Genomic DNA, 25,070 nt, shown 5'->3' with positions numbered 1-25,070 from the left:
ACATTACTCTAGAGGCCGAATGGATGGCGAAGCAAGGATATCAGTGGACTGAGTCTGAGGAGGAGCCCATCCCCGCCACCGAGTCTGACGAGGAGCGTGCGAGTGATTACTCCGCTTGAGCCACAACGTGTGTTGTAGGTGTCATCTCTGCCTTTTTCGCGTCTCGATGCCAAAGGGGGAGAGCGTGTAGGATTTGCGAGTCGTTTATCATGTTTGTTTCATTTGCTTTTGTTCCGTTGAACCTCGTTTGCTTTGGTTTGGTTTGCGCTTGTGAGACTTATTTATCATATGGTGTAAGACATATGCACTCTATCGTACCTTATTGAGCTTATGCTATCTTGTGCTATTTATATTATGCTCATATTTACTATCTTGCTTAGTGTTAGCCTTGTTGTTGCAAGATATGCCTTGTCTATAAAATATAGGGGGAGTGTTGATCCTAGTATGTGTGCCGTGCAGTCCAAAGCACTTATCTAGATAGCACACATCTAGGGGGAGCCCGTCAATATTTTATAGATGTGGGGTTTGCCCATGTTCATTTTATCTCCTTGTTGTGCAAATCCCGTATTGTCATCAATCCACCAAAAAGGGGGAGGTTGTAAGGGCATATTTATCCCTTATTGTTTTGGTGATTGATGACAATGCTTTTTACGGACTAATCGTGTGCGTTGAGTATTTCAGACATCTCATCACTACGCACAAGATGAGTTGGTGCCCCTCGAAGACTATTGAAGACGGCATTTCTCTACGTTTCTTTTCGGTGGATTTGAGTCGTAGGAAAGCCGTACTATTAAGAGGGGGTCCGCTTTGGAAAGGTTTGGGTGGAATCATCACGTACACGTCTACTCCATTTGCACCTCCTTTCCTTTGGCACTTTGGAGCATCCTCCGTCTTTTCTCGTCTATGCAAATTGTCTTGTTTGCTGAGCTTGGGCATGCGGTAGTACTGCTCCTAGGAGAGGTAGTACCGCAGGCCCTTGCGGTAGTACTGGACCCTGGTGCGGTAGTACCGCAAGAGCCCACGGTAGTACCGCTCCTTTGGAGCTATAGTACCGTGGTCCCCAGGCCAAGTGATGCTGTGGCAGCAGTAGTAGGGGCGGATGTAATTTTTTACATCCGCGCCCTAGGCGGTAGTACCACGCCTGTGCGCGGTAGTATCGTGCGTTCTGGCCTGGCTCAGCAGCCACGCGGTAGTACCGCTCCTGACGTACAGTACTACCGTGTCGGACTTTTGCATAGATCCCAACTCAGTGGAAGTTGCCACGGATGTATTTTTATATGTCCGTGCCCTTCCAATATCCAGTCCATCCTTGACTTGCAGTAGTACCGCAAGGGCGAGCGGTAGTACCGCGCCAGCGGTTCTACCGCCCTCAGCTTTCTTGCTTCTGGGCTGTTCTGGTTTCAGCCGCACGGGCGGTAGTACCGCATAACCTTGCGGTAGTACCGCGGCCCTGGCGCGGTAGTACCGTGCTACGCTGGCTGGGTTGGTGGGTAACGGTTGGATTTGTTCTTCCACTATATAAGGGGTGTCTCCTTCCCCGAGTTGACTACCTCTTCCATCCCCAAGCTCCATTGTTGCTCCAAGCTCCATTTTCGCCCGATCTCTCTTCCTAGCCAATCAAACTTGTTGATTTTCTAGGGATTGGTTGAGAAGGCCCCGATCTACACTTCCACCAAGAGAAATTTGATTCCCCCCACTAATCCCTTGCGGATCATTTTACTCTTGGGTGTTCGAGCACCCTAGACGGTTGAGGTCACCGCGGAGCCATATTCCATTGTGGTGAAGCTTCGTGGTGTCGTTGGGATCCTCCAATTAAGTTGTGGAGATTGCCCCAGCCTTGTTTGTAAAGGTCCGGTCGCCGCCTCCAAGGGCGTGAGGAGAATACGGTGGCCCTAGTGGCTTCTTGGGGAGCATTGTGCCTCCACACCGCTCCAACGGAGACGTACTTCCCCTCAAAAGGAAGGAACTTCGGTAACACATCCTCGTCTTCACCGGCTCCACTCTTGGTTATCTCGTGCCTTTACTTGTGCAAGCTTATTTGTGTTATATCCCTTGCTTGCTTGTGTGCTTGTGGTTGTTGCATTATATAGGTTGCCCACCGAGTTGCATATCTAGACAACCTACTTTGATGCAAAGTTTAAATTGGTAAAGAAAAGCTAAAAATTGTTAGTTGCCTATTCACCTCCCCCCTCTAGTCAACTATATCGATCCTTTCAAGTAGTACTAGCTAAGTCCGCGCATCTCTTTAATTCCAGTTTCAATACCATTACCATGCTTGATTATTATTTGATTGAATTCTATTCTCGCAAAATGCATGGGGCAGAAACAGGGGACCAATTTATGTGCATACTAAGTTTACGAGAACATTCGCATGACGACTGAATGACACATAGATTTAAGACAACTTCAGGTACGTAAACACTATTCACAATTTTTTATGATGATCTAATATATATAGACACACCTAATATATTCATATTGATCTCCTTCTTTAATGATGGAAGAGATGTGGGAGAAGCTCCTTCCAGAGAATCGCATACGAGCAATTCAAGAGGAAATTGCGGGATTTTTGCTTACATAGGTCATATCTGAAAGCGGAGAATACCATTGCCGCTAATGCCTGCATGTAATGATCTTGAAATTGTAGGAGAAATTGTATATACCAAATTATATATATATATATGGTCGTACGAGAAATTATATTATATATGCATGGTCGTATGAGAAATTATATTAATTATGCATAACGTGTACAGTATGTAGTAGCGTAAAATATGTTTGAAAAAAAAGAATTGAATGGAAAACACAAAATGAAAAGAAAAAATAAACTATAAACTCTAAACCCTAAGACCCTAATTAAACCCCAACACAAAATCCTTAGTCTCGGTTGGTGTTACCAACCGGGACTAAAGGTCCTCCAGCACCCGGCGCTAGCTTGCGGCCACGTGGGATCTCAGTCCCGGTTGGTGTCACCAACCGAGACTAAAGGTCCTCCAGCCACCAGCGCTCGCTCGCGGCCACGTGGAGGGACTTTAGTCCCGGGTTGTGGCCAACCGGGACTAAAGGGTGCGGGCCTTTAGTCCCAATTCCGTTGTCCCGGTTGGTGACCCGGGACTAAAGGCCATTGCCAACCGGGACTAAAGCCCCATTTTTCACTAGTGCATGTACCCTTATAAAATCTAATAAGTACGGGAAATTACCTCTACCCTTTATCGCGAGTTTGTGAACGTAAATGTATGACTATCTACTACTGTTTATGACTATGTGTTGATTTTTTTGATGTGTTGTTGTTTACAAGAAAGTGATGATGTTTATGAAATGTGTTGTGTTTATGATGTGTTAGTGTTTATAAGTTTGTATTATTTTATTATGTGTTGTTGTTTATAAATTATGATAGTATGTTGTTGTTTATGATTATGTGTCGCTCAAATTTTTGTTATGCAAACATGGGTATTTTTACCTGCGGGTACCCATTTACCCTGTCGGGTGCCGGTTATGGGAAAAATTTGTATCCACTAGCGTGTATGGGTGGTGGGTAAGCTTAAATGGGACGGTAAAGGTATGGGGTGGCTCCACCCGTACCCAAACCCTGCGAGTGCCATCTGTACGGGTCGTAGAACATGCTCCCAGACTCGGTCACTGACAAAGGCGGGCCACAGGAGATCCCACACGGTCAGCGAGACCCAGTCGGGAACCAGGGAGTGACCGGCAACGTGATACGTTGGAACGTCTCCAACGTATCTATAATTTATGAAGTATTCATGCCATCTTTACAAGAATTCTATATGGTTTTAGTATGATTTACATGGAACTAACCCGGACTGACGTTGTTTTCAGCAGAACTACGTGGTGTTGTTTTTTGTGCAAAAATAAAAGTTCTCGGAATTGGGCGAAACTTTTTGATGATTTTTTTGGAAGAAAGGAGAAATAATGGAGCAAAGAACCACCAGAGGGGGGCCCTACTGCACACAAGACACCAGGACGCGCCAGCCCCCGCTGGTGCGCCCTGGTGGGTGGTGGGCCTCCAAAGCCCATCTTCGCGTGTAACCAACGCCAAAAAATCCTATAAGTACAGAAACCACTAGAAATAACCCTAGATCGGAAGTTTCGCCGCCGCAAGCCTCTGTAGCCACGGAAAACCAATTGGGAGCCCGTTCCCGCACCCTGCCGGAGGGGGAAATCATCACCGGAGGCCATCTTCATCATCCCTATGGTCTCCATGATGAGGAGGGAGTAGTCCACCCTCGGGGCTAAGGGTTTGTACCAGTAGCTATGTGTTTAATCTCCCTCTCTCTTTCTCTCTCTCTCTCTCTCGTGTTCTTGATTTGGCACGATCTTGATGTATCACGAGCTTTGTTAATATAGTTGGATCATATGCTGTTTTCCTCTCTCTATCTTGTTGTGATGAATTGAGTTTTCCCTTTGAGATTTCGTTATTATCGGCTTGAATACTTTTATGGATTTGAGAGCACACTTGATGTATATCTTGCTATGAATACCCATGGTGACAACGGGGGTATCATATTGATTCACTTGATATATGTTTTGGCACTCAACTCGTGGATTCCCGACGTAACATTGGGGTAATCTATGCATAGGGGTTGATGCACGTTTTCATCCTTATTTCTTCGATGGAAATCTTGGGGCACTCTTTGAGGTTCTTTGTGTTGGATTGAGTATTATAAATCTGAAATTGTTTGGTGCATATCGTATAATCAACTCACGGATATTCGTGGTGACATTGGAGTATCTAGGTGACACTAGAGCTGGTTGATGTGTATCATATGGTGTTATTTTAGTAAGAGCTCTTAGATAGATCGATCGAAAAGGATAACTTGGTGTTATTTTAGTACGAACTCTTGGATAGACCGATCAAAAAGGATAACTTTGAGGTGGTTTCGTACCCTACAATTTTTTTTCTATGTTCTCCGCTAGATAGAAACTTTGGAGTGATTCTTAATCGCACGTTGAGGGATGATTATATGATCCAATTATATTAGCATTGTTGAGAGATTGCACTAGAGAAAGTATGGACCCTAGGCCTTGTTTCTAAGCATTGCAATACCGTTTGTGCTCGCTTTTGTTAATTGCTACCTTGTTGTCTTTATTGTTTCTATTACAAAATCAATATCTACTATCATTACTACACTTGTATCACCATCTCTTCGCCGAACTAGTGCACCTATACAAATTACCATTGCATTTGCTGTGTTAGGGACACAAGAGACTCTTTGTTATTTGGTTGCAGGGTTGTTTGAAAGACACCATCTTTATCCTATGCCTTCCACGGATTGATAAACTTTATGTCATCCACACGGAGTTGCTGGGATTCGAACGTGGCATAGCAATGTTGCGAGCCAACCGCACTAACCACTAGACCGAAGCAACATTGTTGTCGACAACAAGAAAACAATTCTACTTAACCTTTTGATTTAGTGAAACATTACATATACCTAATATAAATTATCTAAAAAATAAAATATAATTTTGAAAACAATTTCATGGATTTTAAAATAAGTTCATCAAATTTTAAGAAATTTCAAAAAATTGAAAGAAGTACATCGATTTTGAAAAAAGTTCATCAAGTTCAAAAAAAAAGTTCATCGAATTCAAAAAAAAGTACATTGAATTCGAAAAAAGTTCATCGGTTGGGCAAAAAGTTCACCGATTTAAAAAAATCATCTAGTTTTTGAAAAAAAAGTTCTCCAATTTCGAAAAATATTCACAAATTCAAAAAAGTTCATCACTTTTGAAAAAGTTCTTGAATTTGAAAAAAATTCATCGATTATGAAAAAAAGTTCATCAGATTTGTAAAAAGGTTCATCGATTTTGAAAAAAGTTCATCAAATTAAAAAAAGTTCATCAAATCAAAAAAATTCATCAAAAATAGTTCATTGATGTTACAAAATTCTCGATTTTGAATAAAAGGTTAACCAAAGTTGAAAATAGTTGACCGATTACGAAAAAACTTAATCTAATTAGAATTAGTTTGTGTATAAAAATTAAGGAAAAAATATGAAAGAAACGAAACAAAAAAACAAGAATGAAAAACCGGTCCAGAAAAAACACACAACAAGAAAGAGAAAAAACTGCATGGCAAAGTATAAATAAAGGGAAACGTTGAACACCGGTGCGCCGGCTAAACTTTGCGCCGGTCGCGCTGGTACGCGCTCGCACATCACACGTAAAAAGCTGGCCACGTGCCTAGGTGGGCCTGAAGGACACGCCCATCCCTTATCTCTTCACACCGCACAACCATTCTCCTCGCAGTCTATCTCTTTTCTCTTCTCCTCCATTAAATTCCTCAACACCACAGGACGAGCTCTTCCATGTCTCCGCTGAAGGTGCGGCCATCTGCTGCTTCTCCGGCCGGGAGAACGCCGCGAGCCTGCGAGCCTGGGCCGGGCGTGGGAGCTCTGTAGCTGGTTACCCCTTCCCTGCCCACGCTGCAAGGGGGAGACACGTTAGTGCAAGGAAGACGATGAGGGCCCGCGACTGGCGAGCAGCCGGCCGGGGATGTTTCAACCGGCGGGGCTGGCGGAGAGTGGGGTGCGTGTCGTTATGATTTTTTGCTACAACCTTCGTCAGATTTTGCTACTACTGACACAAAATTTTGCTACAAGGATTTCATGGCGAAGCTGTAAGCGCGACGGCAGTGACAAAGTTTTGCTACATCCATTGCCGGATTTTGCTACGATTGACGACAATTTTTGCTACAAGGATTTCACGGCGAAGCTGCAACCACAACGGCGGTGACGAAGTTTTGCTGCATCCATTGCCAGATTTTGCTACGACCGGCGATGATTTTTGCTTCAACCGGCTGTAGGTGGAGCTGGAACCGATAGTGCGAGGAGCTTCGAGTGGGCAGACGGGGATGCTACAACCGGCTGCCGGCGATGCTGTAACTGGCAGTGCGAGGAGCTGCTAGCGGCAGATGGGGATGCTACAACCATTTGGGTGTGAAACTACAACCCCAAGCGTCCTTTTGCTGGAAGCGACCAAACGGCGATGCTACAACCTTCATCGACGGGTGCTACAATCGTCAACGGTGGGAGCTACAAGCAATGATGGCGAGATGGAAAGTCGTGACCATGGAGTCGATTTTGCTGGGATGGAGGACGACGGTGGTGGCGGAGCTGCAAGGGCGACCGGTGGCGGAGATGCAATGGTGTGTCCTCTTTGCAACCACGAGGTGCTCGGGCATGACGACGACGACCTTGCGCGACGACGGCGACTTGTTGCAGTGCGCTGGCACGAGCAACCGACGGCAAGCACGGGTCATGGGGCGGCTGACGAGCGCTTGTTGCGCGGCCGCGCAGGAGGCCGGCGAGCACGGATGAGGATGAGCGATTGCGCTGGGCTCTATCCTCTCCATCTCCGAAGCACCGTTATGATCACCATCGTCACCGGCGCGACACCTTGATCTCCATCGTAGCATTGTTGTCGTCTCGCCAACTATTGCTTCTACGACTGTCGGGTGGTTGGGGCGACATATGCCAATGGATGGCTTATCATTGTGGGAGCCAATAAGACGTCGCCGGTGCCTGGAAACGGGATGAGGCGAAGACATGCATGCCGGCGGATCTTACCCAGGTTCGGGGCTCTCCGAGGAGATAACATCCCTAGTCCTACTCTGCGGGGTCTCCGCATGATCACTAGAACGAGAATGGGTAGCTACAATTGCTCCTAGAGCTGTTGGGTTCAAGGGAGAAGAAGAACAAGGCTAGCTCTTGCTTCTCTCTATCTATGGTGTGTATGTGTGCTATGCTTAGAAGCCAACCCTTTGCATGGGTGCTCCGGGGGGGGTTTATATAGGCCTACCCCCCGGGGGTACAATGGTAATCCGGCTGGGCACTGGTCCCAGCCGTCAGTGTCTACGCTCGCCGGCTTCTCCGCCGGCCGTTGGGGCCCGCCGACTGGTGGGTCCCGCCGGCTGCCGGCCTCTCGGTCGACAGGCCGGCCCCACCGCCTAGGGTCTTGTCGGCGGCTGCTTACTGTAGCCTCGCCTCTGATGACGAGGGCTTTGTCGAGGTAAGCGTGGCTACAGTGGGCCGCCTCGGGGGCTCTCACTGTAGCCTTACTTCGTCTTGTCTCCTTAATGGGGCTCCTGCTTCGAGGAAGGGAGTAGCCGGCTTCTGGGGGCCGGCTACGCCCTTGGCCGACTAGGAAAGGCCGGGCCGCCTTCATGCCTCTCTCTGGCTGAAGGGGCCCGCCGCCCGTGGGCCGTACGGGAGTCTGTCATGGATGACGTTGAGGCTAGCATGGCTACAGTGCCGAGCCGCACAGGAGACGGCCGTCCCGTACGGCCTCCTGTAGCCATGCCCGCCTCGGGCTTTGGGGGTAGTGGGCCGCACTGTGGCCACACCCCGTCTTGTCGCCGTTATGTGGGAGCAGCTTTGGTGATTGTGGTCTCGGCCGGCTTCTTGGAGTCGGCGTCCTTCTTGGCCGGCTTCTTGGAGTCGGCCACCCCGTAGTCGTCCTGGGGAGGGGTTGCTGAGGCTGGGTCGCCTTCCGGGAGTCGGCTTCAGAGGTAGCCGGCCAGGGAAGGCGGCCCAATGCTTGGAGTGCTTGGAGGCCCGAAGGCCTGATAATTTTTTCAGAAGAACCAGGGGCAGTCGGTTAGGCTACCCGTGGCCATTTACTCCGACAGTAGTCCCTAAAGCTGATTGGGCTTCGAGGTGGAGTAGGGGTTGAGAAGCTCGATCAGCTTCCTATCTCAGCAAGCCGGCAGCTGGGAGCCGGCCTTGGTCAGGCGCGCCGCCTGAGTCAAAATCTTCCGGAGTCGGAGGGCGGGAGCCCGCTAGTGCGCGCATCGGACCGCGGGCCGGAAAGCCTGCCAGCCCACGCGCGTGACGGGACGTCGCCGTAGGGAGGGGGCCCGCCACGTTCGCGCCCCGGCCCAGGCGCGGATCGTCTACATCCCGAAATCGCCCGCACGTCCCGTGCGGCAGTTTCGGCTCGCATTTATGCGCAATAATCGCGGGGCGTGGGGGGAGCGGGTGCAGTTAATCCCACGTCTCCACCCACGTCCGGCCTCTTCGGCCTCGCCTCGCGAGGCTATAAGTAGGGGGAGGTGGAGGGCAGCAGGCCCTCGCACGCTCCTCCTACCTCCACCATCTTCTTCGCTCGCCCGTTCTTGCGACAGCGCTCCACCGCCGCGCTCTTCCACTACGCATTCCTCCGCCGCCGCGCTTGTTTTTGCCATGCCTCCCGCCACGGAGCAGCATGGCGGGGATTGGGATGGCTCCAAAGTCCACGACGACCACGTCGAGTTTCTCCGCAACACGCGGCGGCTGCCTGGCGCGGACAAGGTGGAGGTCCGCCTCGCGCCGGCGAAGGAAATCAGGCCGGAGCCGCAGGAGGGCAAGCGGGTGGTCTTCCGCTCGCACTTCTTGCGCGGCATCGGCCTTCCAGTGAGCGCCTTCTTCCGCTCCTGGCTCGAATTCTATCAGCTCCAGCCGCACCACCTCACCCCGAATGCGGTGGTGCTGCTGTCGGCCTTCGTCACCCTGTGCGAGGGCTATCTCGGCGTCCTCCCCACCCTTGAGCTCTGGGGGGGAGTTCTTCCAGTCGAAGCTGGGCACGCACATGCGGGGCGTGCCGGTTCAGACTGGCGCCTTCAACGCGTCGCGGAGATCGGTCGCCGACAACCCCTTCCCCGTCATCCCGCTAATCCAATCGGTGAAGAAGTGGCAGAAGTCGTACTTCTACGTGCGGAACATCGCCCCACGGGGCGACTACATCAACCTGCCGGCTTACGTAGCCGGCCCACCAGCGGGCAGGCTGCCCCAGTGGTCCTTCCGGGCTGTGACGCTGACGCCGGCTGGAAACGCCGCCATCGCCCGACTGCGGGTGATGGTTCAGTCGGAGGGCCTGACGGGGTCCGACCTTCTGGCCGCGTTCGTCACGCGCCGGGTTCTTCCGCTCCAGAGCCGGCCTCATCTGATCTGTCAGATGAGCGGCCAGCTCGATCCGAGCCGAATGTGCAGCAAGAAGATGTCGCGCGAGGAGGTCGCCTACATGGTGAACTACCTTGCGAATTGCAAGCTCTCCGAAGAGTGGCAATTCGGCAAGGAGCCATACAGCCGAGCCAATCCACCACCCACGGTATGCTCTCCATGTGTCTTCTTTTTCTCTCAACTTCGTTGCCGAGTTCTTCTTGGCCGACTTTGACTTAGTCGGCTTGTTCTTCGACAGAGCCCTCTTCTTCGGCCGGCCGGCGGGTCAGACTCGGAGCGCCGATTCGTCCCCGACCGGACCGAACACGATCTGGAGGACCCCGACCTGGCGGCGGCCGGTATGGAGGACGACGTCGAGCCGGGTGGTGGTCAAGCCGGCGACGAAGCAGGCGGCTCCGGGCTCGGAGTCACCTTTGACGACTGGCCGGACAACGATGAGGCCGAAGTCGTCCCGCGCCGCCAGCCGGCATCTGGACCCAGCGCGGGTTCCTCCGCTGCACCGCCTGCTCGGGGCGGAGGTCAAAAGTGTCGCGCCGCCCAGGGTCTGTTCGGCAGCCGAACGAAGAAGCCCAGAGGCGGGGCGGCAGCCACCAGGCGAGAGGAGGCGGCCGCGAAGGCGGCTCGCTTCCGTAAGGCGGTGAAGCAACCGCAGACCGTGTCGGCGTAAGTTCTCTTTCTTTTGTATATTCTTTCTTTCTTTGGTGGTTCCTGAAACCTTGTCTTTTTTCTCCAAATGATCAGAGCTCCGCTGTCGCTTGAGCGGGCGGCTGCTGCTTCCGTCGTCGAGTCGCCGAGGGGCTCTGGGAGCACCACCCGCCGCGTGGACCCTCGTGCCGACCTCCAGGAGGCGACAGAAAGGAACGCGCGGGAGGCGCGGGCGGAGCGAGAGGCACGAGAGGCGGAGGCACGGAAGGCGGCCGCCGCCCAGGCGGCACAGGAGGAGGAGGAGGCGGCGAAGGCACTCACTGATGCCGCAGCCAGGGCCCAAGCAGAGGCCGCGGCGGCGGCGGGGGAGGTCTTGATGGTCACCCCGCTACGCGTCATGGCGCCTGGGGACGTGGAGCCTTCGCCAGAGGGAGCCAGCGGCGACCAGCCAGGGCTGGGGGGAAGCGGTGACGACGTCATTATCTTGGAGAAGGCGCCGGAGCCGACCCCGCCAACTGGGGCGGCCCAAGGCGGCCGGCCTGATCCGCCGCCTGCACAGTCGGCGGAGGGCGAGCCGGCCGTGAGGGCTGAGACGGCGGTCCGGATTCCGTCGAGCCGGCGTGCGGGGAAGGCCGCGTCGGAGCCGCAGAAGGCCGCGTCGGAGCCACAACCGGCCGTGGGTTCCAGCTCGTCGGCCCGAGATGCGGAGGCGGCCAGCGCTACCTCGGGGTGGACGCCAGGCGGAGGGACGGCCGTGGTGAACGTGGCCGCACAAGACGTCCGGACCCGGCTCCAAAGCCAAGCCGCGGCGCTGAGGCAGTTCACCGACGAGTTCCTCGCGACGCGGGCGGCCATCCGGGTTAGTATTCCCATCTTGCTTCTTCTTGATCTTGATCTCTCTTTGATCTTGATTTCTTCCGTGGGGGCGCGTCAGCGCACCCACTGGGTGTAGTCCCCGAGTTCCGAGTCGGCTGCTGAGCAGGCGGCTTGGAACTTCTTGGTGGATTTGTCTTTGCTATTTTTGTTCTTACTTCGGTCTTCTGTCCATCTTGCAGGACTACCACAACCTTTGAGCGGCCGCCTTCAACTCCCAGGCTCGGGAGCTAGCTCAGAAGACCGCCGACCTTACTGAAAGCCGAGGTACGTGCCTTGTTCTTTTTCTCATGTGAGGGCGCGTCAGCGCACCCACTGGGTGTAGTCCCCGAGATTCGGGCCGACTGCTGAGCAGTCGGGTCGGATCTTCCTTGACGACTTCTTACTGTTCTTCTTTTCCTGCCGTCTCTGCAGCGGCCAACGCCAGTCTGAGGGCACAACTGGGAGAGTCTCAGACTGCCCTTCGTGCCAAGGATGCCGAGCTCGCCGCCTTGGTGCAGGAGCGCGACCGCCTGGCCAAGAAGTTGGCCGACCAGGAGGAAAGCCATAAGGCGGCACTGAAGGCTGCGCAGGATCGCGAAGCCACTCTCTAGGCCGAGTTCGAGACGGAGGCGGCTGGCTGGGCTGAGGCCAGGCAGACTCTGATCTCTGGCTACGGCCAGATCGAAGATCTGGTTGACGGTAAGCCGCCTACCTCTTCGTCCTTTCTTGCCATCTACCACTTTAGCTTGTTTTCTGATTTTGGCGTTCTTTTCTTCCTTTCTTCTTCTTTCTCGCGCAGAGTATTTCCCTGGCTATTCTACTGCCGCCAACCAGACCATCGAGGCCCGTCGCCAAGCGCGAAGGCAGGCTGGCTTTGAGATCTCGCCAACCGCCGGCCGCTCGCTGGAGGAACAGCTCCTGGCGATCCAGGCTCGCATCCAGCCGGCTCACCGGCTGCTCCGCCGGCTTCAGCGTGCCGGGGCGCAGGTCTTGGCCGCCCTCTAGCCCGGCCAAGTGGTCCCTCGCACCCCCAGTCGGACTGCCGACTGGCTGGAGGTGGCAGTCGGTCGCTTCGAAGCTTGGAAGGGCTCAGCGGCTCGCTCCGGTGCCAGGAGGGCGCTGGAGTTTGTCAAGGCCTGGTATCCCAGTTGAGCCTGGACCAGCTGGCTACCTGGCGGCAGCAAGCCGACACGGAGCTGGAGCCGGCATGGCCGGCCATCATCCGGTGGGCTTCGGCAATCGCCGACTATACCGACACCAGCTTCTTCGCCCCCGAGGTGGACGACAACGGTGTCGCCCAGCCGGAGGAGTGGTTCGGGCTGGACCCGGCGTATGGCGAGGACTCGGCGGAGGAGATCGACTCCAGCGACGAGGGCGAAGAGGAGGAGGAGGAGGGTGAAGACGCCGAGCCGGCTGGTGGGGCAGCCGGCCAGCCTCAGCCTGACCGTACCTCCAGCACTACGTCGCGAGCGAGTGCGTCGCCTGCCGCTGGTGGTGGTCAAGCCGAGACCCGCTAGGCGGCCACTCCTTCAGCCGGCGGGGCCGTCTCCACCGACCAGCTCGGCCTCCATGTCGCGCCCTAGTCTGCCATCTTTTGCTTTTCCTGTCTAGTTACTTTAGGAACAATGTTTGGTTAAGTCTGCACAATTCCACCCACTGGGTGTATTCGAACTTATGTCTGTTGACAGCCTGTTGGGGGCTTTATGTATATATATAACTTATGCATTTGGTCTTTCCTTGTACATTTGCTTTTTGTCCTTCTGCTTTTTCCTTTGCCGCCCTCCCTTGGTTGCCGGCTCCCCAGTCCAACAGTTGCTCTGTAATCTGTAGCTGGAGGAGTGCTTGGCCAGTTGGGGGGGGGGAAGTACTCTAGCTTCGCTGGACTAAAGCTAAGTTTTTAGGAAGCCGGCCAGCCGACTGTTTTGACAGCCGGCAGGCATGTTTGGAGGCCGCCTTTTTGCTATATAGGTTCGTTGTTCCTTATCCATTTTTCGTGTGGGCATCCTTTCTGTCTTCCCTCTTGCTAGTCGGACAGTCAGTTCTTTGAGCTGCGACTTTCAACAAGAGAGGACTTGGGAGCCGGCGCACTACTTTTCTGACTTCGGGAAGAACTTTTAATATAGCTCAAGGCGGCCAGTCCCCGGGCCGACTGGTCGAACCCGGTGCCAGACAAGAATTCAAATGTAATAATACATTCATGGATATGACACTTGTCATTCATAGATAAACAAAGGCAGTCCCCGAGTACTATTCGGGGGGCTTGTTGGTTTGTACTTAATACAAAAGGGGTAGCATGATACATACTGCTTTCAACTGTAAAATCGTCTCAGGAGGTTTGCGTTCCATGGTCGCTCCGACTCCTTGCCGGAGTCGTTTCTCTTGCGTGCTCTTGGTTTTTGCGCGTCGATCAAGTAGTAGGAGTCGTTGCCGAGTGCCTTGCTGACGACGAAGGGGCCTTCCCAAGGGGCCGAGAGCTTGTGCTGGCCGGCTGTTCGCTGGATCAGCCAGAGCACAAGGTCGCCCTCTTGGAAGGATCTTGGCTTGACCTTGCGGTTGTAGTAGCGGCGCAACCCTTGCTGGTAGATGGCGGACCGGCTGAGTGCTAACAGCCGGCCTTCTTCCAGTAGGTCCACGCCGTCTTCTCTTGCTTCTTTGGCCTCCTCCTCCGTGTACATGGTGATCCGAGGTGAGTCGAACTCGATATCTGTTGGGATGATGGCCTCAGCACCGTACACGAGGAAAAATGGAGTGAAGCCGGTTGACTTGTTGGGTGTAGTGCGCAGGCTCCAGAGGACAGCCGGCAGCTCCTCGAGCCAGCAGCCGGCCGATCGCTCCAGTGGTACAACCAGTCGGGGCTTGATGCCGGAGAGGATGAGTCCATTTGCTCGCTCGACCTGGCCATTTGACTGCGGGTGGGCAACGGACGCTAAGTCCAGTCGGATGCCCTGCGTCGCGCAGAAACGTGCCAGTGCTCCTTTGGCGAAGTTCGTGCCGTTGTCGGTGATGATGCTGTGCGGCACGCCGTACCGAGTAGTGATGTCGGTGAGAATGTTACGGCAGTCGGCCCATTGAGCTTCTTGATTGGCTTTGCTTCAATCCACTTTGTGAACTTGTCCACAGCGACAAGTAGATGAGTCAGGCCGCCGCGGGCTGTCTTGAAGGGGCCCACCATGTCCAGTCCCCAGACGGCAAAAGGCCAGGTGAGGGGAATGGTCTTGAGGGCAGAAGCCGGCAGGTGTTGCTTGGAACTAAAAACTTGGCATCCTCTGCAGCTCTTGACTATTTCTTTAGCATCCTCCAAGGCAGTCGGCCAGAAGAAACCATGGTGGAAAGCCTTGGCCACAAGGGATCTTGAGGCTGCGTGGTGGCCGCATTCGCCTTGGTGGATGTCTTTGAGGATTGCCACTCCTTTTTCTGGCTCGACACAACGCTGGAAGACTCCAGTGACGCTGCGCTTCACAAGCTCTCTGTTGATTATTGTATATGCTGCGGCTCGTCGTTGCACTAGTCTGGCTGAGATCTCATCAGCCGGCAGCTCTCTGCTGACTAGGAACTTGAGGATGGGCTGGGCCTATGAGGGAGCTGTGACTTCTTCTTCTATTAATGTGGCCACCATGACTTGGGTGGGTGGGTTGGGTGAGTCGGCCACTGCTTCTTGTGTCGTTGCAGTCCCCGGGCCGGGTTCTGACGTCCCCGGGCTGGGTGCGACTACGGCAGTCCCCGGGCCAGTTGTCGAAGTCCCCGTGCCGCCTGCAGGGTTTCTCCAGTCGGATCCGGCTGTATCTGGCGCAGGCGGTACGAAGATGGAATCCGACTCTGGAGACGGCTTGATGGACGGCTTGAGGAGGCGTTGGAGGGAGACGCCAGTCGGTATGGCTTGTCGGGTGGAGCCGATCCGTGCTAGGGCATCTGCTTGGTCGTTGTCGGCCCTTGGCACGTGAAGGAACTCGCACCCTTCGAAGTATCCGCTGATCTGCTGGAAGAGGAATCGATAGCTCGCCATGTTCGCGTCCTTGGCGTCCCAGTCGCCAGACGATTGCTGGACCACCAAGTCTGAGTCACCGTAGCACAGGATCCGGCGTATGCCAAGCTCTTTGGCTAGCCGGAGCCCGTGTACGAGCGCCTCGTACTCGGCCACGTTGTTGGAGGCGGCGAAGTGGATCTGCAGCGTGTACTTGAGCTTGTCGCCTTTGGGAGAGGTGAGGACGATGCCGGCTCCCAAGCCGGTGCGCATCTTGGACCCGTCAAAGTGCATCCGCCAATGGGTAGAGTCTGGAGCCGGCGGTAAGTACTGGGTCTCGGCCCAGTCGACGAGGAAGTCGGCCAATGCTTGCGACTTGATGGCGGTGCGGGGTGGATAGAAGATCGTGTAGGGCGCCAATGCAATGGCCCATTTGGCCACCCGGCCGGATGCATCCCGGCTGCCTATGATCTCGGCAAGCGGGGCAGTGCACACGACCGTGATGGGGTGCTCTTGGAAGTAAGGCTTCAGTTTCTTGGCAGCGAAGTACACCCCATAGCACATCTTCTGGTAGTGCGGGTAGTTTTGCTTTGAGCTGGACATCACTTCGCTGAGATAGTACACCGGCCTCTGGACTAGCTGAGCTCGGCCTTCCTCCGGGCGCTGGACCACAACAACAGTGCTGACGACTCGGCTAGTCGCGGCGATGTAGAGGAGCAGGGGCTCCTTCTCAGTCGGCGCAGCCAGGACAGGCGGAGTGGTCAGCATTTTCTTCAACTCATGGAAGGCTTGGTTGGCTTGATCATTCCACTCGAAGTGAGTGGACTTCTTCATGAGTCGGTACAAGGGGAGAGCCTTTTCTCCTAGTCGGCTGATAAAACGATTCAGGGAGGCTAAGCAGCCAGTGAACTTCTGCACATCTCGCAGCTTGGTGGGAATCTCCATCCTCTCGATGGCCTTGATCTTGACAGGGTTGCACTCAATGCCGCGTTCGGAGACCAGAAAGCCTAGCAGCTGGCCGGCTGGCACTCCGAACACGCACTTCTCGGGGTTGAGCTTGATCTGGAATCGGCGCAAGTTGGCGAATGTTTTTTTCAGGTCTTCCAGCAAGGTACCGCGCTTCTCTGTCTTCACCACAATGTCGTCTACGGAGACGTGGGCATTTCTGCCGAGTTGTTTCAAGAGACATTTCTGCATGCAACGCTGAAAAGTGGCACCGGCATTTCTCAAGCCGAATGTCATAGTCAGGTAGCAGAAAGCTCCAAAGGGTGTGATGAAGGCAGTCTTCAGGCGGTCAGCTGGGTCCAACTTGATCTGATGGTACCCTGAGTACGCATCCAAAAAACTTAACAGCTCGCATCCAGTTGTGGAGTCTATCACTTGGTCAATCCGCGGCAGAGCAAACGAATCCTTTGGGCAAGCCTTGTTCAGACTGGTGTAGTCTATACACATACGCCACTTGTTATTCTTCTACAGAACCAGAACTGGGTTGGCAAGCCACTCTGGAAAGAACACTTCCATGATAAAGCCGGCGGCAAGGAGCCGGGCTATCTCTTCTCCCACAATTCTTCGCTTCTCTTCTGACAGTTGGTGGAGGGGCTGCTTGACCGGCTTCGCATCATCTCGGACATGTAATTTGTGCTCGGCGAAATCCTTCGGGACACCCGGCATGTCCTTTGGGGACCATGCAAAGATGTCTCGATTCTCACGGAGGAAGTCGACGAGCTCGCCTTCCTATTTACTGTCCAAGTTCGCCCCAATGACAGCGAACCTCTCCGGGTTCTCTGGGTCCAGAGGTATCTTCTTCGTCTCTTTGGCAGGCTGGAAGGAGCCCTGCGCATCACAATCCTTGGGGTTGGGGGACAAGGCCGGCTGCTTGCCGGCCATGGCCACGACCCGTTCCAACATCTTCTTCTCTTCTGCCACCACGAGGGACTCGGCCAGCCGGCTACTGGCCATGGCGCACTCGATGGACTTCTTGTAGTCACCGGCTACCGTGATGATCCCCTTCGAGCTCGGCATCTTCATCTTCAGGTAGGCGTAGTGGGGCACAGCCATGAACTTGGCCAGAGCAGGTCGGCCAAGCAGTGCATGATAGGGGCTCTCCAAATCCACTACCTCGAACCATATTGCTTCTCGGCGGAAATGGTCTTTGTCTCCGAAGAGAACATCCATTTTGGTCTTGCCGATTGGGGAGCAAGACAGGCCGGGGACGATACCATGGAAGACGGTGCGGCTCGGCATGAGCTGCTTCGCTTTGATGTTCAGCTTCGCCATGGTATCGCGGTACAGTATGTTGATACTGCTTCCGCCGTCTATCAGGACGCGGGAAAATCTGGCAGCTCGCCTCTCCGTCGCGAGGGTGACGTCCAAGACCATTGCATAGGAGCCAGGCGAAGGCATCACCTCTGGGTGGTCGGCCTGGCTCCAGCTGATTGGCTTTTCTGACCAGTGCATGAACTCGGGAGTGCTAGTGGCGACTGCATTCACTTCTTGGTGCTGTCGGCGTCGGCTGCGCTTGTCGTCGGCTTGACTAGTGAAGACGACGTAGGCAGCGTGCTCTTTGGGGAATTCGTCTTGGATGGCGCCGACTGCTGGGGGGCTGGAGGCGGCGGGCCGGGAGGCGGAGGCGGCAACATTCCCTCGCCCTTGGTGATGCGGGTGAGCCAGTGGCATTTCCGGGTTGTGTGGTTGGACGGCTTCGCGCCGCTGTGGAACTTGCAGGGGGCGTCGAGAGCTTGTTCGTAGGAGAAAGACGGCTGCCAGGCCGGCCTTCCACCCTTCTTCTTGGGAGCGGGCCGTTCTTCGGGCTGCTCGTCTTCAACTGTGGCCACCTGCCGACTGGTGGAAGTCGGCATGGGGGCCTTGCGCTTGTGATCGTTCTGGTAGGGGCGCCGGTTGGGGTCGCCAGCCGGCGTCTTGGGAGCCGGAGCAATCACCTTCCCAGAGGTGTCTACTCGGAGCTCCGTTTTCATCGAGGAGTCGGCCGTGGCATACTTGTCGGCGATGATCAGTAACTCGTCGAGGGTAGCCGGCTCATCGCAGAGGAGTCGGTGCTTGAGGAGGGTGCCCTCTCGGCACCCGGCGGTGAAGTACTCGATGGCCTGGACCTCGTGCACCCCCTCGCAGGAGTTGCGGAGCTCGACCCATCGCGTGAGGTAGTCGCGGGTCGACTCGTTGGGCCCTTGGATGCAGAGGGAGAGCTGGCGAGGCTTGGGAGGCCACTTGTAGGTGCTGGTGAAGTTGCAGACGAAGACTTCCGTGAAGTCCAGCCAACTGCTGATGCTGTAGGGCTTGAGGCTGTTGAGCCATGTGCGCGCAGTGCCTTGCAGCATGAGGGGGACGTACTTCACGGCGACGCGCCGGTTGCCGTTGGCTATGCTGACGGCCGTGGAGTAGTCGATGAGCCAATCTTCCGGCTGCACCGAGCCGTTGTACTTGGGCGTGTCTCTAGGGAGCGAGAACCCTTTGGGGAAGGGCTCGTCGCGGATGCGGGGGGCAAAGCATGGCGGGCCGACATCGTCTTCTTCTTTTAACGCCAAGGATCGAGCAAGGCGGTCGATCCTGTGGCGGGCGTCGTTCTCGCCGACTCCTTCTCGGCGGCCGAGTCGGTCGCCAAGAGTTGGGTGCGTGATAGGCGGCGGAGTGAGGCGTCTTTCTTTTCGAGGCGGGGGAGGAGGCAGATTTCCTTGGTGTTCAACCGCTCGAGGGCGGCCTTCCGCGTCGTGCTCGATGGTAATGCGAGTCCGGCTGCGGCTGGCAGCCGGCTCCTTGTCTTTCTTCTGGCGCGCGCCGCTCGCAATCGGCGAGCGGGATGTCGCGGCGTGCTCCCGGCGCGGGGGATGACTATCAGCACGAGCGCCGGCTTCGTGCCGTTCTGCAGCCGCGTCGATCAGCTGCTGGATCCGTCTTGCCATGTAGGGGAGCTCATCGGCTCCCAGCCCATTGAGCTCTTCCGCAGCCGCCTGGGCAGCGCGCAGATTCTCGAGCGGGGTGGCGTAGACGGGGCGATCTGCCCCCAGCATGCTGGCGACGGCCGCGCCGTGCTTCTGGACGAAGCCGGCTCGGCTCGGGCCGCTAGGCGGCGGCGTGCCGAAGGCGGCGCGGTCGACTTCGCGCTGGTGGGCCTCGGTGAGGCGTCTCATGGAGGCTATCTTCTAGCGCTCCGCGATGAGGGCAAGGCGGCGTGCCTCCAGGGTCTCGGCGTCGGCGTCGGCCGGGATGGGGACGGAGAGGTCGTGCATTGCCGTTTGCAGGGCGTCGTGGGCATTCTCGCCTGAGTTGGCGACGTGGCTGATGACCAGCACTTCGGTGACAGCGCTGCTGCCGCTGTCAGCTCGAGGGAGGGGGTCGTCGAAGACCACCACGTCGGAGGGGTAGGCGTCAAGCGATGCTGTGTCGGAGTCAATGAGCATCGGGTCGGTGGAGCCGACCGACTCCATGTCTGCAGCAGGCTCGCTGGAGACGTGACGCTGGTCGAGGAGGCTGACGAGGCGGTTCTCGGGGTAGTCGGTGCCTGCGTCGGACGCAGGCTCGTCGGAGATGCGTGTCTCGCCGAGCAGATCGGCGAGGCAGCTCGCTGCGCAGGCGTCATCGACGCCTTGCAGCGCGTCGAGGCAAACGCCATCGGGCGCAGCAGGCTGGCTGCGCTCGCGGGGGAGGAAGAGGGTTCCCGTCCAGAACAGGTCTCCGGACGACGGTGCACCTGGCCCCACGGTGGGCGCCAAATGTCGGGTGGTTGGGGCGACATATGCCAATGGATGGCTTATCATTGTGGGAGCCAATAAGACGTCGCCGGTGCCTGGAAACGGGATGAGGCGAAGACATGCACGCCGGCGGATCTTACCCAGGTTCGGGGCTCTCCGAGGAGATAACACCCCTAGTCCTGCTCTGCGGGGTCTCCGCATGATCACTAGATCGAGAATGGGTAGCTACAATTGCTCCTAGAGCTGTTGGGTTCAAGGGAGAAGAAGAACAAGGCTAGCTCTTGCTTCTCTCTATCTATGGTGTGTATGTGTGCTATGCTTAGAAGCCAACCCTTTGCATGGGTGCTCCGGGGGGTTTATATAGGCCTACCCCCCGGGGGTACAATGGTAATCCGGCTGGGCACTGGTCCCAGCCGTCAGTGTCTACGCTCGCCGGCTTCTCCGCCGGCCGTTGGGGCCCGCCGACTGGTGGGTCCCGCCGGCTGCCGGCCTCTCGGTCGACAGGCCGGCCCCACCGCCTAGGGTCTTGTCGGCGGCTACTTACTGTAGCCTCGCCTCTGATGACGAGGGCTTTGTCGAGGTAAGCGTGGCTACAGTGGGCCGCCTCGGGGGCTCTCACTCTAGCCTTACTTCGTCTTGTCTCCTTAATGGGGCTCCTGCTTCGAGGAAGGGAGTAGCCGGCTTCTTGGGGCCGGCTACGCCCTTGGCCGACTAGGAAAGGCCGGGCCGCCTTCACGCCTCTCTCTGGCTGAAGGGGCCCGCCGCCCGTGGGCCGTACGGGAGTCTGTCGTGGATGACGTTGAGGCTAGCATGGCTACAGTGCCGAGCCGCACAGGAGACGGCCGTCCCGTACGGCCTCCTGTAGCCATGCCCGCCTCGGGCTTCGGGGGTAGTGGGCCGCACTGTGGCCACACCCCGTCTTGTCGCCGTTATGTGGGAGCAGCTTTGGTGGTTGTGGTCTCGGCCGGCTTCTTGGAGTCGGCGTCCTTCTTGGCCGGCTTCTTGGAGTCGGCCACCCCGTAGTCGTCCTGGGGAGGGGTTGCTGAGGCTGGGTCGCCTTCCGGGAGTCGGCTTCAGAGGTAGCCGGCCAGGGAAGGCGGCCCAATGCTTGGAGTGCTTGGAGGCCCGAAGGCCTGATAATTTTTTCAGAAGAACCAGGGGCAGTCGGTTAGGCTACCCGTGGCCATTTACTCCGACAACGACTATCGCTACCGCTTAGTGATAAAGTAAAGCATTACAGGGCGATTGCATTGCATACAATAAAGCGACAACCATATGGCTCCTGCCAGTTGCCGATAACTCGGTTACAAAACATGATCATCTCATACAATAAAATATAGCATCATGTCTTGACCATATCACATCACAACATGCCCTGCAAAAACAAGTTAGACGTCCTCTACTTTGTTGTTGCAAGTTTTACATGGTTTCTACGGGCTGAGCAAGAACCGTTCTTACCTATGCATAGAAACCACAATGATAGTTCATCAAGTTAGTGCTGTTTTAACCTTCTCAAGGACCGGGCGTAGCCACACTCGGTTCAACTAAAGTTGGAGAAACTGACACCCGCCAGCCACCTGTGTGCAAAGCACGTCGGTAGAACCAGTCTCGTGTAAGCGTACGCGTAATGTTGGTCTGGGCCGCTTCATCCAACAATACCGCCGAACCAAAGTATGACATGCTGGTAAGCAGTATGACTTGTATCGCCCACAACTCACTTGTGTTCTACTCGTGCATATAACATGTACGCATAAAACCAGGCTCGGATGCCACTGTTGGGGAACGTAGTAATTTCAAAAAATTTCCTACGCACTCACAAGATCATGGTGATGCATAGCAACGAGAGGGGAGAGTGTGTTCACGTACCCTTGTAGACCGAAAGCGGAAGCGTTAGCACAACGCGGTTGATGTAGTCGTACGTCTTCAAGATCGACCGATCCGAGTACCGAACGTACGGCACCTCCGAGTTCAGCACACGTTCAGCTCGATGACGTCCCTCGAACTCTGATCCAGCCGAGCTATGAGGGAGAGTTCCGTCAGCACGACGGCGTGGTGACGGTGATGATGATGCTACCGACGCAGGGCTTCGCCTAAGCACCGCTACGATATGATCGAGGTGGAATATGGTGGAGGGGGGCACCGCACACGGCTAAGAGATCAAGAGATCAATTGATGTGTCTCCAAGGGGTGCCCCCCTCCCCGTTCATAAAGGAGTGGAGGAGGGGGAGGGGGCCGGCCTCCCTAGGCGCGCCCCATGAGGAGTCCTACTCCCACCGGGAGTAGGACTCCCCCCTTCCAAGTGGGAGTAGGAGAGGAGAGGGAAGGAGAGAGAGGGGGAAAGGAAAGGGGGCGCCGCCCCCCTCCTTGTCCAATTCGGACTGGGGAGGAAGGGGGCGCGCGGCTACCCTTGGCCGCCCCTCCTCTTCTCCACTAGGGCCCATAGGCCCATTAGTCTCCCCGGGGGGTTCCAGTAATCCCCCAGTACTACGGTATATATTCGATACTCCCCGAAACCATTCCGGTGTCCGAACATAGTCATCCAATATATCGATCTTTATATCTCGACCATTTCGAGACTCCTCGTCATGTCCGTGATCATATCCGGGACTCCGAACTACCTTCGGTACATCAAAACACAAAACTCATAATACCGATCGTCATCTAACTTTAAGCGTGCGGACCCTACGGGTTCGAGAACTATGTAGACATGATCGAGACACGTCTCCGGTTAATAACCAATAGCGGAACCTGGATGCTCATATTGGCTCTTACATATTCTACGAAGATCTTTATCGGTCAAACCGCATAACAACATACGTTGTTCCCTTTGTCACCGGTATGTTACTTTCCCGAGATTCGATCGTCGGTATCTCAATACCTAGTTCAATCTCGTTACCGGCAAGTCTGTTTACTCGTTCCGTAATACATCATCTCGCAACTAACTCGTTAGTCACAATGCTTGCAAGGCTTATAGTGATGTGCATTACCGAGAGGGCCCAGAGATACCTCTCCGACAATCGGAGTGACAAATCCTAATCTCAAAATACGCCAACCCAACAAGTACCTTGGGAGCCACCTGTAGAGCACCTTTATAATCACCCAGTTACGTTGTGACGTTTGGTAGCACACAAAGTGTTCCTCCGGTAAACGGGAGTTGCATAATCTCATAGTCATAGGAACATGTATAAGTCATGAAGAAAGCAATAGCAACATACTAAACGATCAAGTGCTAAGCTAACGGAATGGGTCAAGTCAATCACATTATTCTCCTAATAATGTGATCCCGTTAATCAAATGACAACTCATGTCCATGGCTAGGAAACTTAACCATCTTCGATTAACGAGCTAGTCAAGTAGAGGTATACTAGTGACACTATGTTTGTCTATGTATTCACACATGTATTATGTTTCCGGTTAATACAATTCTAGCATGAATAATAAACATTTATCATGATATGAGGAAATAAATAATAACTTTAATATTGCCTCTAGGGCATATTTCCTTCAAAAGACCCTCGAGAATACACCAGCGTGTTGTTGATGCTCGACAGGTAATTTCAATCATTATCGCACAATATTGGTCTCTTTCGTTCATTTCCTGATATCAAGTAATTAATAATTCTTTTATTCATGTTCTTTGCCGGGCAGAGTTTTAAAACGGTTCATCAATGATGTCATCGGTGAATGGAAATCGAAGCTGCATCGGCAACGGCCCAAGGTAATTAAATAGTGTAAGGGCATATTTATACCTTAGTTGTTTTGGTGATTGATGACAATGCTTTTTACGGACTAATCGTGTGCGTTGAGTATTTCAGACATCTCATCACTATGCACAAGACGAGTTGGTGCCCCTCGAAGACTATTGAAGACGGCGTTTCTCTACGTTTCTTTTCGGTGGATTTTAGTCGTAGGAAAGCCGCACTATTAAGAGGGGATCCGCTTTGGAAAGGTTTGGGTGGAATCATCACGTACACGTCTACTCCATTTGCACCTCCTTTCCTTTGGCACTTTGAAGCATCCTCCGTCTTTTCTCATCTATGCAAATTGTCTTGTTTGCTGAGCTTGGGCATGCGGTAGTACTGCTCCTAGGAGCGGTAGTACCGCAAGCCCTTGCGGTAGTACCAGACCCTGGTGCGGTAGTACCGCAAGAGCCCACGGTAGTACCGCTCCTATGGAGCTGTAGTACCGTGGTCCCCAGGCCAAGTGATGCTGCGGCAGCAGTAGTAGGGGCGGATGTAATTTTTTACATCCGTGCCCTACGCGGTAGTACCGCGCCCTGTGCGCGGTAGTATCATGCGTTCTGGCCTGGCTCATCAGCCGCGCCGTAGTACCGCTCCTGACGTACAGTACTATCGTGTCAGATTTTTGCATAGATCCCAACTCAGCGGAAGTTGCCACGGATGTATTTTTATATGTCCGTGCCCTTCCAATATCCAGTCCATCCTTGACTTGCGGTAGTACCGCAAGGGGGAGCGGTAGTACCGCGCCAGCGGTTCTACCGCCCTCAGCTTTCTTGCTTCTTCGTTGTTCTGGTTTCAGCCACACGGGCGGTAGTACCGCGTGGCCCTGCGGTAGTACCGCATAACCTTGCGGTAGTACGACAGCCCTGGCGTGGTAGTACCGTGCTACGCTGGCTGGGTTGGTGGATAACGGTTGGATTTGTTCTTCCACTATATAAGGGATGTCTTCTTCCCCGAGTTGACTACCTCTTCCATCCCCAAGCTCCATTGTTGCTCCAAGCTCCATTTTCGCCCGATCTCTCTTCCTAGCCAATCAAACTTGTTGATTTTCTAGGGATTGGTTGAGAAGGCCCCGATCTACACTTACACCAAGAGAAATTTGATGCCCCCCACTAATCCCTTGCAGATCTTGTTACTCTTGGGTGTTCGAGCACCCTAGACGGTTGAGGTCACCGCAGAGCCATATTCCATTGTGGTGAAGTTT

Source organism: Aegilops tauschii, chromosome 3, assembly GCF_002575655.3.
Source record: "Aegilops tauschii subsp. strangulata cultivar AL8/78 chromosome 3, Aet v6.0, whole genome shotgun sequence".
Classification (NCBI taxonomy): Eukaryota; Viridiplantae; Streptophyta; class Magnoliopsida; order Poales; family Poaceae; genus Aegilops; species Aegilops tauschii.
Note: the sequence above shows the minus strand (reverse complement) of the source record.